This window comes from Ranitomeya imitator, chromosome 1 (assembly GCF_032444005.1).
Source record: "Ranitomeya imitator isolate aRanImi1 chromosome 1, aRanImi1.pri, whole genome shotgun sequence".
Classification (NCBI taxonomy): domain Eukaryota; kingdom Metazoa; phylum Chordata; class Amphibia; order Anura; family Dendrobatidae; genus Ranitomeya; species Ranitomeya imitator.
Window position 1 is genome coordinate 967,171,207 of NC_091282.1, and position 15,375 is coordinate 967,186,581.

The 15,375-nt window shown below is 41.5% G+C and overlaps 1 protein-coding gene across 11 annotated transcripts in view; it reads left to right on the forward strand.

Moving 5' to 3' along the window:
* Nucleotides 1-15,375, forward strand: part of CAMK2D (calcium/calmodulin dependent protein kinase II delta) — a 286,176-nt gene that overhangs the window by 252,994 nt on the left and 17,807 nt on the right. The window lies entirely within an intron of this gene.

A 15,375-nucleotide genomic window follows, 5' to 3' on the forward strand; every position in this document is an offset into this window, starting at 1 on the left:
TTATTCGAGCACTCCAAATGCAGTCGGTTAGCACCCGAGCATGCTCCGATAACACCTTTTCCGTGCACGTTCGCTCATCACTGCTGTCAACCAATCAGTAGCCCAATACCTCCAACAAGAAGGAAAAAGAAGGGGCGTGATGTGCTCTTGTATAGTAAAATGAGAAAACCCCAGTGGACTCTGGATCAAGAGAGGCATATAAAACGTCACCTTTGATTAATTCAATATGCTGGCAACTTTACTTTCAGAATTTCTGATCCTTCAGCTCAGGTAGGATACTACCAGATTACCTGAAACTGATCTGAATGTCATGCGAGTTATTAAATTGGGACTATGGGATTTGCTCCACATGTAGATTTACCTATTGCTTATTCAGTGAGTCTTGTATTTATACCTGGACTCAAGTGATGTCCATTCATTGTGCTATGTCTGCACGTCAGCACTTGCCATGGACACAGTTTATCCTTATGGTTAATTTTTCATTTAGCTGTTTTATGTAAATTTTCATGATATTATATTGCAGACCCTTCAACATGAGTTGCCTAAATGTAACATCAGCAATATTCTTTATTCTCATTTTTCAGGTGCTTGTATATCTATGATATTTTTTCACTTTTGTAAAAATATTATTCAGTTGTCCTAAAAATGGACAAAAATGCTTTATTTATACTGCCAAGCATGTATCAATAAAGCACAGTAAAGCTATGTTCAAAACTTGCGTTTTTGCTGTGTTTTTTTTAATGCAAATTTTAAGCTGCGTTTTACAGTACCAACAAAAGCTGAGGTTTCAGAAATTCAGAATTTTTCCTGACTGATTTGGAAAGCTGCTGCGTTTTTGCAAACTGCGGCATGTCACTTCTTTCAGCGTTTTTTCAGCGTATTTGCAGCGTTTTTAACCTGTAGGAAACGATAACGCAAAAACGCAGCAAAAAAAAAGGCATCAGCTTTTGCTGTGTCTTTGTGGCAAAAACCTAAGGAAGATAAATCGTGCTTTATTTTGGAGGGCACTAAACTTGCAAAAGAGATTACAAAAACGCAGCAGCAAAAAAATCAGCAAAACCTGCCTTTTGTAAGCAGCTTTTTACTGCCAAAGGATCAGGTTTTGCCTGCAGAAAAAAACAGCAAAATGACATGTGAACATAGCCTTATAAAAAAAGAAGAAATTAGCATTTCTGTAGATTTGCTGCTGCTAATTTTTTTTTTCGTGACTGATTGGCGTTGTCACATTTTATATAACGATTTGGTACCACCTTTAATGTTCTTTATTTTAATAAAGATTAACCATTGTATAATGGAATATTATTTCAGTTCTCATAAATTTTGCATTTTATTTCCTCACCAATCTCAAGCCCTTGTCTGTGGTAGATAACTAGGTGCAATCTTGTTTGCCACAAGCGCTGGAAACCCATATAATCTTTTATGCTGAGATTTGGATACTATTGCATCCAGTGCAGGCAGTCCTCTGTCAGAAACACATCACCCCATGCCATTGTTGCCAAGTCAGGAGGGGTTGCTAGTACATACAGTAAATGCATAAATTGACTCAAAAAAGATTGCATAAGAAGACTATTTTTACCTAGTATAGTTTTCTGATCATTTTTGCACATTAATTTGCGTTTAGATTTTAATGGTGATGAGTTTCATTTGTGATGACAGTTCTAATTGCAAAAGGAAATTAGTCACTGTCATTAGCAAAACAAAAAAATGATTAAATTGTTCTAATTTACTGCAAATTCTAGAAACACAAAAAGAACAACAAAATAAATATTAACTATTTCTGTAAAAGCTGCAATTTAGTGGCGTTTTTGTATGTCTATTTTTCTATGGAATTTTCTATGCGATTATTCCGTAAGTATGATAATGACCAGGATAGAGACAATGGAATCCAGTATACTGCCTGATCCAAGAACAGCTTCCATTGCCTTTCACATGTTATATGCTTTAGATGACCCTTATCTATATTCTTATTACCGCTTATGCATGTATTCCCGCAAAAACAATTAATAAATAAACTGCAACCTTATCCTACCCATTAAACAGTAAAAAGTGGACAGCACTCAGATTGACCCCTGGTAAGATCAAAAACAGACAATCCTCCAGGTACTTTTTGCAGACACTTGGACCAGAATAGACGAGTTTTCATCCATGAAAAACACGGCTAGAGCAGATACAGGCGTCTGAATGGATTAAATGGTGTGTCTCTGTGCAACAACGCCGGCCTGAGGATCAGCCGATCCTGCCCCAACCAAGGGAGTCTGTCATGGAAAACTTGCCTGAATGGTCAGCACTGTAATATACTACGGAGCTCACCTTCTTTGTTAGTTGCTGTCCACATTTAGTTGGGGGACACCCTCTAAAATGTCGTGAAGCCTTAATCGAGGCCTCAGTGCTTCCATAGTCAGTTATGGCAATGATGTAGGCTAGTGATAGTGGTATCTACGGTAGCTTTGTTTCCATTTATTTCATGCCTCAATGATGTTTCAATGATAACACGGAGTAATTCCTAAATTAAAAAAATGCTAAAAAAAATCTTTATAAAAAATGTGACTGTCAAACCCATTGCCATCACCAATACAGAATACGCTATTTTATCCTAAGCACGGTTTTTTGTATTTGTTTGAGTTTATTTTACCACAACTTTATTATTTTTTTCTTAACTAAATGATAGTTAGCACCTATTTACTTGCAAACTGGTGTCTGTACTGTGGGGAAACGATCATTAATGCTAGCTGAGGTGTCTGAACAGCTTTTCCTCATGTAATTTTTCCATGTGAATATTCTCTTTTCTGTTTTTCAGGCCAGTCTCACACGTCCAGATAATTCCGGTATCGGAAAAATCGGTACCGGAATTGTCCGTGTGCTTACGTTGAACATCAGTGTGGCACACGTGCGGCAGCCGTGTGCCGACTGAGGACCACACGGACCATGCAGGAGACAGCGCTAGAGTTAAGCACTGTCCCCTGCATCTGGTGCTGAAGCCGCCATTCACTTCTTCTCTCCAGCATCGTTCGCTGGAGAGAAGATATGAAAAATCTTTTTTTTTTTTTTTGGGGGGGGGGGGGGTTTTAAAAAAAAAAGATCCCTGTCTCCAACCCCCTCCCGCCTCCTGTGCGCCCACTTTTCCCCCCCCCTCCCCGCTGTTAATAAAATACTTACCCGGCTCCCTCACTGCTTCCTGTCCTTGCCGTAGCTTCTCCTGTATGAGCGGTCACGTGGTGCCGCCTATTACAGTAATGAATATGCGGCTCCACCCCTATGGGAGGTGGAGCCGCATATTCATCACTGTAATGGGCGGCACCACGTGACCGCTCATACAAGAGAAGCTGCGGCGAGGAGAAGAAGCAGCGAGGGAGCCGGGTAAGTATTTTATCAACAGCGGGGGGGCACACAGGGGGTGGGAGGGGGTTGGGGACAGGGATCTTTTTTTGTCACCCCCGCCCCCCCCCCCCCCCCCCCCCCCCAAACAAAAAAAAAAAAAGATTTTTCATATCTTCTCTCCAGCGAACGATGCTGGAGAGAAGAAATGAATAGCGGCTTTTCAGCACCACGCTGGGGGGACAGCGCTTACTGTAGCGCTGTCTTCTGCACGGCACATGGACTGCACATGGACAACATCCGTGTGTGGTACGCGTTTTACACGGACCCATTGACTTTAATGGGTCCGTGTAATATGTGCGCTCCCACAAACACTGGCATGTCTCCATGTCTTCCAAACGGACACACGGTCCGTGAAAACACGCTGACATGTGCAGAGACACATTGATTTTAATGCGATTTTCTATGCGAGTCAGTGTCTCCGGTACGTGAGGAAACTGTCACCTCACGTACTGGAGCCACTGACGTGTGAAACCGGCCTCACATTGTTTCATGCCTTCATTGTGTTGCACTTTATATTATTTCTTTTTCTTTGCTTTCTTCATTCTTGCATGCCAAAAGTACAGTCTTCACAATGGAGGGTAGCACGAGGAGCTTATTTACAGCTCATCAATCTTCCTGCTGCTCCTCTTCATCTCTTCCTTCTGTTCCTTCTTCCTCATTATCCTGGTGGTCACCATCCATAGAATGCCCCAGTGGTCGCACCTTTTGCCAGTACCTGCTGGAGATTCTGGTGTCGCTCTACATCTTCACTTTCATTTGTTCATACGTTGTGTTTCTTTCCATCAATTCCACAGCCAAGTGCACAGAAAATACAAACTCAAAATGTCATTCGTAGGATAGGATCTATGTAATATGGACCAGTATAGCCATGGCAACACAAAGTTAGTGTAAAATACATTTTGTAGAAACATTTTTACTAGGATTTGGTCATCAATACAACATTGATGAGGGTGCGATAGCCATAACCCCCACCAGTCAGCTGTTTCTGGTGTCGGCTGCATGTTATCAGTTGCAGTGTAGAACAGCACAGCTCCAGCAACAGTATGGTGGCGTCAGCTGGGTACTGCACTACAAATGAATAGGTGTGGGTATGCAATACTGCACTTTGGCCACTATACAGTTGATGGAGCTGTGCTGAAGACATGCATCCACCACTGGAAACCGCTGATCAGTTGGGTTGCCAGGGACCCCTTTTAATCTTATATTGATGACCTATGCCGAGAATAGACCGTCAATATAAAAGTAGTGGATAACCCCTTAAATGATGTAAAATATCAAAAGTAGTAATACTCAACTTACATATTCCCATGCTCCTCTGCCAACAGTGCTCTGTTCCTCATTGGTCTCTGATCTGTTTGCTCCAATGATGACATGTTTACATGGCATACAAAAAGGGCTGGGCGGCACTCTAATATTTAGGGGTGCACAAATAGGATACTACTCCAATGATTTGGAAAATTAGGAGTTCAGCACTCCCAACTCAGATGCAAGAAAAATAAAAGTAATTTTATTAGTATGGGTACATCCACTGTTTGACGTTTTGGCCAACACTAGGCCTTCATCAGAAAGGTAGGCGCCCTACCCTTGGCACAGCGCCAAGGTATACCTGACCTTTTCATCTTCCAGAGCTGAAGAGATATTCTGATGAAGGCCTAGTGTTGGCCGAAACGTCAAACAGTGGATGTACCCATACCAATAAAATAATTTCTATTTTTCTTGCATCTGAATTGGGAGTGCCGAATTCATAATTTTCTATGTTTACATGACATGTGGCTGTGCAGCCTTCACTGCCCTCAGTGGTGTTGACATGATACCACTATACCAATTATTAGCTGCAGTTGTAACATGCTACATCAGCATGGCTTTGCTGAATCCAAAAAAAAAACCAGGGACTAACCAGGGATCAGGAATGGGGTGGCATAGGAGTAGTGTGTGGTAACAAAAAGTGAGTATTCTTTTATTATTTATAGCTTAATTTTCAATACGGTAATTGGCAAACTTTATCCTGAAATCCTTCAGTGTACAGTTTGATAGAAAAATTCCTTATTACGGTATACCTAACTTGCAGGTCTGATATTTAAAAGTTTTTGCTCAAGTAAACTTTACCATTTTTGTCATTACTGTCAAGGTTTTTTTGTGCTGCAATTAATTTTAATCTGTTCATCTTTGGAAGTATTAATTGAAAGTTATGGACCTAAATTGGGCCTCCTTCAGACATCAGTAAATCCTGGACGTGTTCTGTGTTTTTCACGGACAGAGCACAAACCCATTACAATCTTTAGAGCTATTCACATGTCTGTGTTTTTGTGGACCTTATGTTTGCAAACAATTCACTGAAATTTGTCAGTTTTTAATTTAATAATTCCAAAGAACTCATAGATATGAGAGGAATTGTATTTGCCATCCAAGAGTGAGTGTACAATATTTTGCTCGTTGACGACCTTCATCAGGTAGCTTTAAAGCTAGTTTACACATTAATAAAGCAATCTTGCATACAGTGGGTATGGAAAGTATTAAGACCCCTTTAAATTTTCCACTCTTTGTTTCATTGCAGCCATTTGATAAATTTAAAAAAAAATCATTTTTTTTCTCATTAATGTACACTCTGCACCCCATCTTGACCGAGAAAAGACAGAAATGTAGAAATTTTTGCCAATTTAATACAACAGAAAAACTGAAATATCATTCAGACCCTTTGCTCAGTATTGAGTAGAAGCACCCTTTTGAGCTAGTACAGCCCTGACTCTTCTTGGAAATGACGCAACAAGTTTTTCACACCTGGATTAGGGGATCCTCTGCCATTCTTCCTTGCAGATCATCTCTACCGACTGGTGGTGGGCTGCAGTGATAGTTGACATTGTGGAACTTTCTTCCATCTCCCTACTGCATCTGTGGATCTCAGCCACAGTGATCTTGGGGTTCTTATTTACCTCTCTCACCAAGGCTTTTCTCCTACGATTGTTCAGTGTGGCTGGACGGCCAGGTCTAGGAAGACGTCTTCCATTTAAGGATTATGGAGGCCACTGTGCTCTTAAAAACCTTTAGTACTGCAGAAATTGTTTTGTAACCTTGTCCAGATCTGTTTCTTGCCACAATTCTGTCTCTGAGCTCCTTGGCCAGTTCCTTTGACCTCATGATGCTCATTTGGTCTGACATGCACTGTGAGCTGTGAGGTCTAATTAGACAGGTTTGTGCCTTTCCAGATCAAGTCCTATCAGTTTAATTAAACACAGCTGGACTCCAATGAAGGAGTAGAACCATCTCAAGGAGGATCACAAGGAAATGGACAGCATGTGACTTAAATATGAGTGTCTGAGCAAAGGGTCTGAATACTTATAACCATGTGATATTTCGCATTTTCTTTTTTAATAAATTTACAAAAATGTCTGCATTTCTGTTTTTTTCAGTCAAGATGGGGTGCAGAGTGTACAGTAAAGTGAAAAAATGAACTTTTTTGAATTTACCAAATGGCTGCAGTGAAACAGAGTGAAAAATTTAAAGGGGTCTGAATACTTTCCGTACCCACTGTACAGTTATAGATAGATAAATAGATAGAAATATATTAGATATATAATAAATAGAATGTATAGATATCTGGTAAACATATAATGTCACAAGCCCCCTGCATAAAAATAAATTGCATCCTTTAGTGCCTTTCATTCTGTATTAAAGGGTGTTTAGCCTTATTTAACCTATTAAATAAATAATTAAAAAATATGATATGGGTCACCCATATTTTTTGATAACCAGCCAAGGTAAATCAGACAGCTGCAGGCTTATATTATCAGGCTGGACTATCCCTGGTTATTGGGACTGTCCCTGGTTATTGGGCCCGTCCCACCCTAAAAATACAAGCCCGCAGCAGCCCTAGAATTGGCACATCACATGTAATGCACCAATTCAGGATTTATTTATTTTTTGACCACTCACAGCTGTCATCAACCTCAACTACCATAATCCCGATTGCCACCGCACCAGGGAGATTGGAAAGAGCTTGGCAAAGCACAAGAATTGGCGCACTTAATCTGAAGCGCCAATTCTGGGGAGGGCTGTGGGCTTGTATTCTGTTTATCAAAAATAGGGGGGAGCTCACGTCATAATTTTTTTTTAAATTATGTATTCAATAGGTTAAATAAGGTTAAACACCCTTTAGTACCCCATGAAAGGCACTAAAGGATGCAAGTTTATTATATGTAGGGGTATTGTGACATTATGTGTCTACAGGACATCTATCTATTCTATATATCTATCATCTATCTCTCTATTCTGACGGCTCGGGCTCTGAATTTACTGTACTTGGCTGATGAAATGTGTGAGTAAAACTTGGGTGACATACACATGGTCCGTGGGCCGTACGACTTGTTGTTGTTGCACTTTTTGACTTGCATTGGCGTGTCTCGTCTGATTCTTGCATCCACTAGCAGTATACTGTGATTTTTTTCCTTAGACCAATTTAGAGCTGAGAAAAACTTTGCAGATGCGCACTAACTCATTTAACAATAATAGTTAGGGTGCAATGCGATGTTTTCTCGCATTGCACTCCTCTGTATTATACACCAGTGTGAGCGAGCCTTTATGGTTTATCACAACCTGATCCATCTTCATAAAACATCTGAATTCCTGATGAAGGTCCGGATGGCATACATCAGGTCCGGATGGCATACACCCACGAGTACTAAGAGAACGAAGTAATGTCATAGATAAACCATTATTTCTTATTTTTAGGGACTCTATAGCGACAGGGTCTGTTCCACAGGACTGGCGCATAGCAAATGTGGTGCCAATATTCAAAAAGGGCTCTAAAAGTGAACCTGGAAATTATAGGCCTGTAAGTCTAACCTCTATTGTTGGTAAAATATTTGAAGGGTTTCTGAGGGATGTTATTCTGGATTATCTCAATGAGAAGAACTGTTTAACTCCATATCAGCATGGGTTTATGAGAAATCGCTCCTGTCAAACCAATCTAATCAGTTTTTATGAAGAGGTAAGCTATAGGCTGGACCACGGTGAGTCATTGGACATGGTATATCTCGATTTTTCCAAAGCGTTTGATACCGTGCCGCACAAGAGGTTGGTACACAAAATGAGAATGCTTGGTCTGGGGGAAAATGTGTGTAAATGGGTTAGTAACTGGCTTAGTGATAAAAAGCAGAGGGTGGTTATAAATGGTATAGTCTCTAACTGGGTCGCTGTGACCAGTGGGGTACCGCAGGGGTCAGTATTGGGACCTGTTCTCTTCAACATATTCATTAATGATCTGGTAGAAGGTTTACACAGTAAAATATCGATATTTGCAGATGATACAAAACTATGTAAAGCAGTTAATACAAGAGAAGATAGTATTCTGCTACAGATGGATCTGGATAAGTTGGAAACTTGGGCTGAAAGGTGGCAGATGAGGTTTAACAATGATAAATGTAAGGTAATACACATGGGAAGAAGGAATCAATATCACCATTACACACTGAATGGGAAACCACTGGGTAAATCTGACAGGGAGAAGGACTTGGGGATCCTAGTTAATGATAAACTTACCTGGAGCAGCCAGTGCCAGGCAGCAGCTGCCAAGGCAAACAGGATCATGGGGTGCATTAAAAGAGGTCTGGATACACCTGATGAGAGCATTATACTGCCTCTGTACAAATCCCTAGTTAGACCGCACATGGAGTACTGTGTCCAGTTTTGGGCACCGGTGCTCAGGAAGGATATAATGGAACTAGAGAGAGTACAAAGGAGGGCAACAAAATTAATAAAGGGGATGGGAGAACTACAATACCCAGATAGATTAGCGAAATTAGGATTATTTAGTCTAGAAAAAAGACGACTGAGGGGCGATCTAATAAGCATGTATAAGTATATAAGGGGACAATACAAATATCTCGCTGAGGATCTGTTTATACCAAGGAAGGTGACGGGCACAAGGGGGCATTCTTTGCGTCTGGAGGAGAGAAGGTTTTTCCACCAACATAGAAGAGGATTCTTTACTGTTAGGGCAGTGAGAATCTGGAATTGCTTGCCTGAGGAGGTGGTGATGGCGAACTCAGTCGAGGGGTTCAAGAGAGGCCTGGATGTCTTCCTGGAGCAGAACAATATTGTATCATACAATTATTAGGTTCTGTAGAAGGACGTAGATCTGGGGATTTATTATGATGGAATATAGGCTGAACTGGATGGACAAATGTCTTTTTTCGGCCTTACTAACTATGTTACTATGTTACTATGAAGGTCAGAGTCAATGATCGAAAGGTTATAGACTCACTTTTGAATGGCAAATTTCCTATCTCATATCTACGAGTGTTGTTCTTTGGATTTACAGTATACAAAGCTGAGCCCCCTACTAGGGCACCATCCCATCTGGAGTGCTATGATTTAAACAGGACTTTTTAATCAGAGTCACTCTTCATACTCAAAATCGCTTACTGCTCACATTGCCATTTGCATACAGTCCGATTTTAACATTAGAGTGGACCAAAAAAGTTTTGCAATTTATTTATATTTTCAGATGAAAAAAAATCACTGATCAAAAATTGATAATAAATCTGACACACTGACCAAACACTTCATTAAAAAAAATTGATCAAAGATGCTGATGAAAATCAGACCATCTGGCATACCAGAAAAATAACTGACATCTGAATTAAGGCCTTACGATATGTTCACATAACATTCTTTTCAGGTGAGTTTGGAGTTGGTCCACTCTGAAACACACTTGAAAAAGTATGGACAATAGTGTAAAGAAAAGTTAATATATTATATATATATATATATATGTATATATATATATATATATACACACATATATATATTCAGCATCTTTTAACCGCTTACGGTTTCCAAAGACGCCAAGCAGTTATAAAAGATGACATCATTTACTCAGGTGTCTTCCGTTCTGAAGGTGTTCCATACTTACCACAATCTATGAGAAAGCAGAGTGATGCCCAGTAGGCACAAAAGTGTTTTTTGAGCATTTTTTCAGCACTTTTGCTTCTCATCTGTGGTCAAAGACTACAAAAAAAAGCACAGAAAATTATCAAAAAACGTAAACAAAAAGAAACATTCACCTTTACAAAATGCCAGAGAAAAGGAGTCAGAGAAAAGGAGTCTCTTGAAGTGTCTTCCTCTTGAAAAACGAACATTTTTGGTTGCCTGGAAAAAATGCTGCATGCACATACTCTTTTAGTATACACCTCAGCCTCACCAAGCTCAGGAGTGCCCAAAAGTGGCGGTCTGAGCCCGGATCCTGCAAATCTATGTGCTAGATTTCAAAGACGTCTGCGCTCACGTCACCAGACTGAAGCGATCAATCAAAGGGAATGGGTATTTTTTTTCCAAAAGATGGCTTGGTCAGGATGCTGTACAGCCCACAATAGCTCAGGGTTACAGTTTTACACACAAGCAAGTCTTTAATTTAGAGCTGTAGCAAAACTAAAGAACACTTAGAATAGCTACAAACGCCATTGTAATTCTGTAATTGCCTGCAGGCATATGGGGCTAGGTTTATAGGCAATTGTTCAGATGTCCGTTCCCTTTAACTGGAAAATTAAATACATACCGTACATTATTTTTTTTCTCTAATTTTCGATGCAGTTTACTTTTACTTCTTGGCAATCACACATTTCATCTTCATTTACAGTGCTGGAGAACTTTGGCAAGTTTCCATGACAACATGGAAGTGCTTTATCTTATTTGTAGCAATATAACCTTGATAAGTGACAAGTCCTCTCTTCTATATCAGGGTGTCTTAATTCTATCTGATCTGAGTGCTACATATTGTACATGTGTACATGCGGCATACCGGTGGTAGACCTCACTGGTAATCAGGGCCGTATTTAGAGTTTCTGCTGCCCTAGGCACTTTTAATGCTGCCTCCCCCATTGGTGAGTATGGCACTATCGGCAGTGACTTTGTCAAAAGTCGCTGATGTGAAAGTAGCCTTTTGCCCCAGATCTGGCAGTTTTTCCGCATCTGCCGTATAACGGATCACTGACGGCAACACTGCGTTCGGCCTCATTCATTCCCTATGGGATTTGCGGACATTTCTCGCAATCTGGCAAATGCGGTATCATACCTCCCAACTTTTGAAGAAGGGAAAGAGGGACAAATTTTAGGCCACGCCTCTGACCACACCCATTTCACAACTATTCACACCCATATCCACGCCCCAACCACACCCATTTAGTACTGCTGATCACACGGTTTCATAAACAATAATTATAAACAAAAAAATATGGCCACACAGTTCTCCATACTGTAGAACGACCCCACATGATGCTGCGTACAGTATAATAGCAACACATGATGCTCCATACTGTATAATGGCCACACAGTGCTCTATACTGTATAATGGCCACACATGATGCTCAATACTGTATAATGGCCACCTATGATGCTCAATACTGTATAGTGCCCACACATGATGCTCAATACTGTATAATGGCCCCACATGATGCTGTATACTGTGTAATGGCCACACATGATGCTCAATACTGTATAATGGCCACACATGCTCCATACTGTATAATGGCCAAACAGTGTTCCTTACTGTATAATGACCACACAGTGTTCCATACTCTCTAATGACCACAGTGTTCCATACTGTATAATGACCACACAGTACTCAATACTGTATAATGGCCACACATGATGCTGCATACTGTATGATGGCCACACAGTGCTCTATACTGTATAATGGCCACACATGATGCTGCATACTGTATGATGGCCACACAGTGCTCTATACTGTATAATGGCCGCACAGTGTTCCATACTGTCTAATGACCACACAGTGTTCCATACTGTATATTGACCACACAGTACTCAATACTGTATAATGGCCACACATGATGCTGCATACTGTATGATGGCCACACAGTGCTCTATACTGTATAATGGCCACACATGATGCTCAATGCTGTATAATGGCCACACATGATGCTCAATACTGTATAATGGCCACACAGTGCTCTATACTGTATAATGGCCACACATGATGCTTCATACTGTATAATGACCCCACATGATGCTCAGTACTGTATAATGGCCACACATGATGCTCCATACTGTATAATGGCCACACATGATGCTCCATACTGTATAATGCCCCCCCTCCCATCTTGTATGCATGGCTCATCTCCCCCCTCCCATCCTGTATGCATGGCTCATCTCACCCCCCCCCCCCCATCCTGTATGCATGGCTCATCTCACAACCCCCCTCCTCCCATCCTGTATGCATGGCTCATCTCACCCCCCCTCCCATCCTGTATGCATGGCTCACTCACCCCCCCTCGCATCCTGTATGCATGGCTCATCTCACCTCCCCTCCCTTCCTGTATGCATGGCTCATCCCCCCTCCCCTTCTGCATGCATGGCTCTGCTCCCCGCTCCCATCTCGCATGGCTCGGCTCCCCGTCCTCCATCATCCTCCCCCCGTCCTCCCTGGCTGTCATACTCACCTTTCCCACACCGCGCCGAACATCCCTCCATCTCTGTCCCGGCGCAGCACCTTCCTGCGTGAGCAGTCACGTGGTACTGCTCATTAATGTCATGAATATGCGTCCATATTCATCACCTTAATGAGCGGTACCACGTGATCGCTCACACAGGACGAGCTGCCGGCGCTGAGACCAGGCATCGCTGGAGTAGGGTGAGTATGATGTCTTCAGGGAGGTAGGCGGGCGGTCGGGAGGTGACCCCCAGACTTTAATAAAAAAAAAAAAAAAACAGAAAAAAAACTTGCTCAGGTGCCGCCCCCACGCATCGTCCCACCCTAGGCACATGCCCTCAAGTGCCTAGTGGCAAATAAGGCCCTGCTGGTCATACTAGTAGTGTATTCTCACTTTCTTAGTTTCTACCATTAGGAAAATGTATCCTCCATATTATGTCATTATATTTTTACGCACACCATCTTGAAATTCTCTGAATGCGCATTTTATAGGTCTGCTTTCCATTTACCCCTTGCGTTAGCATCTGTTTTCTTGTGTCTCAACTAGTGATGGGCGAGCATGCTCACCACTAGTCCATACTCAATCAAGCATTAGGGTGTTCGATCGAGTACCGCGCAGTGCCGAGTATCCCATGGTGAGCGCTCGGATCTCTCATTGTAAACTGAGCTGCAGCACTGAAGCCAGGAATACACACTCTCTGTCTCTCTCGGTCTGTCTCTCTCTTTTTCTCTCTGTCTCTCTCTTTTTCTCTCTGTCTCTCTCTCCCTGTCTCCCTGATCTCCATGACAACTGCATCATCTTTCTCCCACCCGTCGAGTACAGGTCTCTTAGAAAAATGCCCAACTGCTTCATTGACGAACATTATGCTTGCTACTCATTTACTGCTCGATTATCACTAGTCTCAACTCATCACAACTGATGTCAAAGAGATCAGAAAACACAAACTTAAAAGTTCGGGGTTCGTTACGGACAGTTAGTGCCTGGTTCTAACAGAAGTCCGTTGTAGTGTTTGTAGTTTCAAGGGAGGTTTGTTGCACAGATAGAGATTTTCCAACTCAAAAATTTGGATCCCCATTGTTTCCAATGGAGTTTGGGTTCTGGTTCAAGTTTGGGGTACAGGTCTAATACCCGAACCAAGCTTTGGAATAAATTTCTTCTCGTGTACCTGAACCAGAATATCTAAGGGTCCACTCATCCCTATTGATTAGTCATCGTCCGACTTTTATTAAAAGTTTCTGCTGCAAAATCGATGACGTGAAACCAAAAACACAGTATGCTCTGTTTTTTTATCTGGTTCCTTGAGGGGTCAGGAGGAACAACTGATGTGCAAAGTGATGTGAATAATCCCATAGCAAACTAAGAGTTCTTGCATTAGTTGCCCTTTGGCCTGTCAATGACACGGTGAGAAAAAGAGAATGGAAAGCCAAATATGTGGAAAATTCAAATGAGGCCTTACTACTCCTTTGTTATTCTTCTTAAAAATGTATGGATAAATTTATACATATATGCTAGCCACCTTAGGGAGAGACCCAAGTTGGGCTAAATGTAGGATAAAGTTAATAACTGTGTGATACCAGTTTACGGTGTGTCCCTAAATGAACTTATACATTCCAATCAGTGCTGAAAAAGCAAGGCTATGTCAAGACACCTCCTTGAAAAAGAGAATTGTTTATGCCTATTTGTCAGTTTATTCATACATTTCCAAGCTTAATACCAGAAAGGGAGCCAGTCATGTCAAAACACATTTACGGTAGTTGCCTTTAAATATAGAGTTCATCTGCATGTAAATAGCATTAAAATTCTGACTAGCCACCTTACTGGAACAGTGGCTACAGGGAGAAAATGAACTTATTTCCTCCCTATGTCACAGAGGTACACGTGTTTACGACAATACGCATTAGAGAAGGTTCAATCTGTCCAGTATAATGTAGACAGTACGTCTTGTTTAGGTAAATGGAGTACAGTTTTGCAGCAATTATATGTTTAGGCCTAACTAAGACTAACATCCCCCGTAATCCGAACCTCGCACCTCTCTCTCCAAGACTTCTCTCGTGCTGCGCCAGCTCTCTGGAATGCGCTTCCCCAGACGATCAGGCAGAAAACTAGCCCCGACCTATTCAAGCGCGCTTTAAAAACCCATCTCTTCAAACAAGCCTACCACATCAACTACTCAGTAAACTAACTTTGTCCTGTTCCTTCCTTCCAAATATTATCTGCATGTGAATCTGCACCCTACTATTCATCTGTCTCCACACCGTCCATGCACACGATAACTGCACTTGATACTTGACTATTGCACTTAAACACACGGGCTGATGACCGGATCATGCAGCTTCACATGAAAATCCTAATTTATTATAATTGCCAGACCTGAAATAACAAGCACTTTTCACCTATTGTGTCCCCCCCATTTCCTTGTAGATTGTAAGCTTGCGAGCAGGGACATCACCCCTAATGTCACTGTTTAAATTGTCTTAACTTATACTGAATTTATTGTCTGTACATGTCCCCGCTTAATTGTAAAGTGCTGCGGAATATGTTGGCGCTATATAAA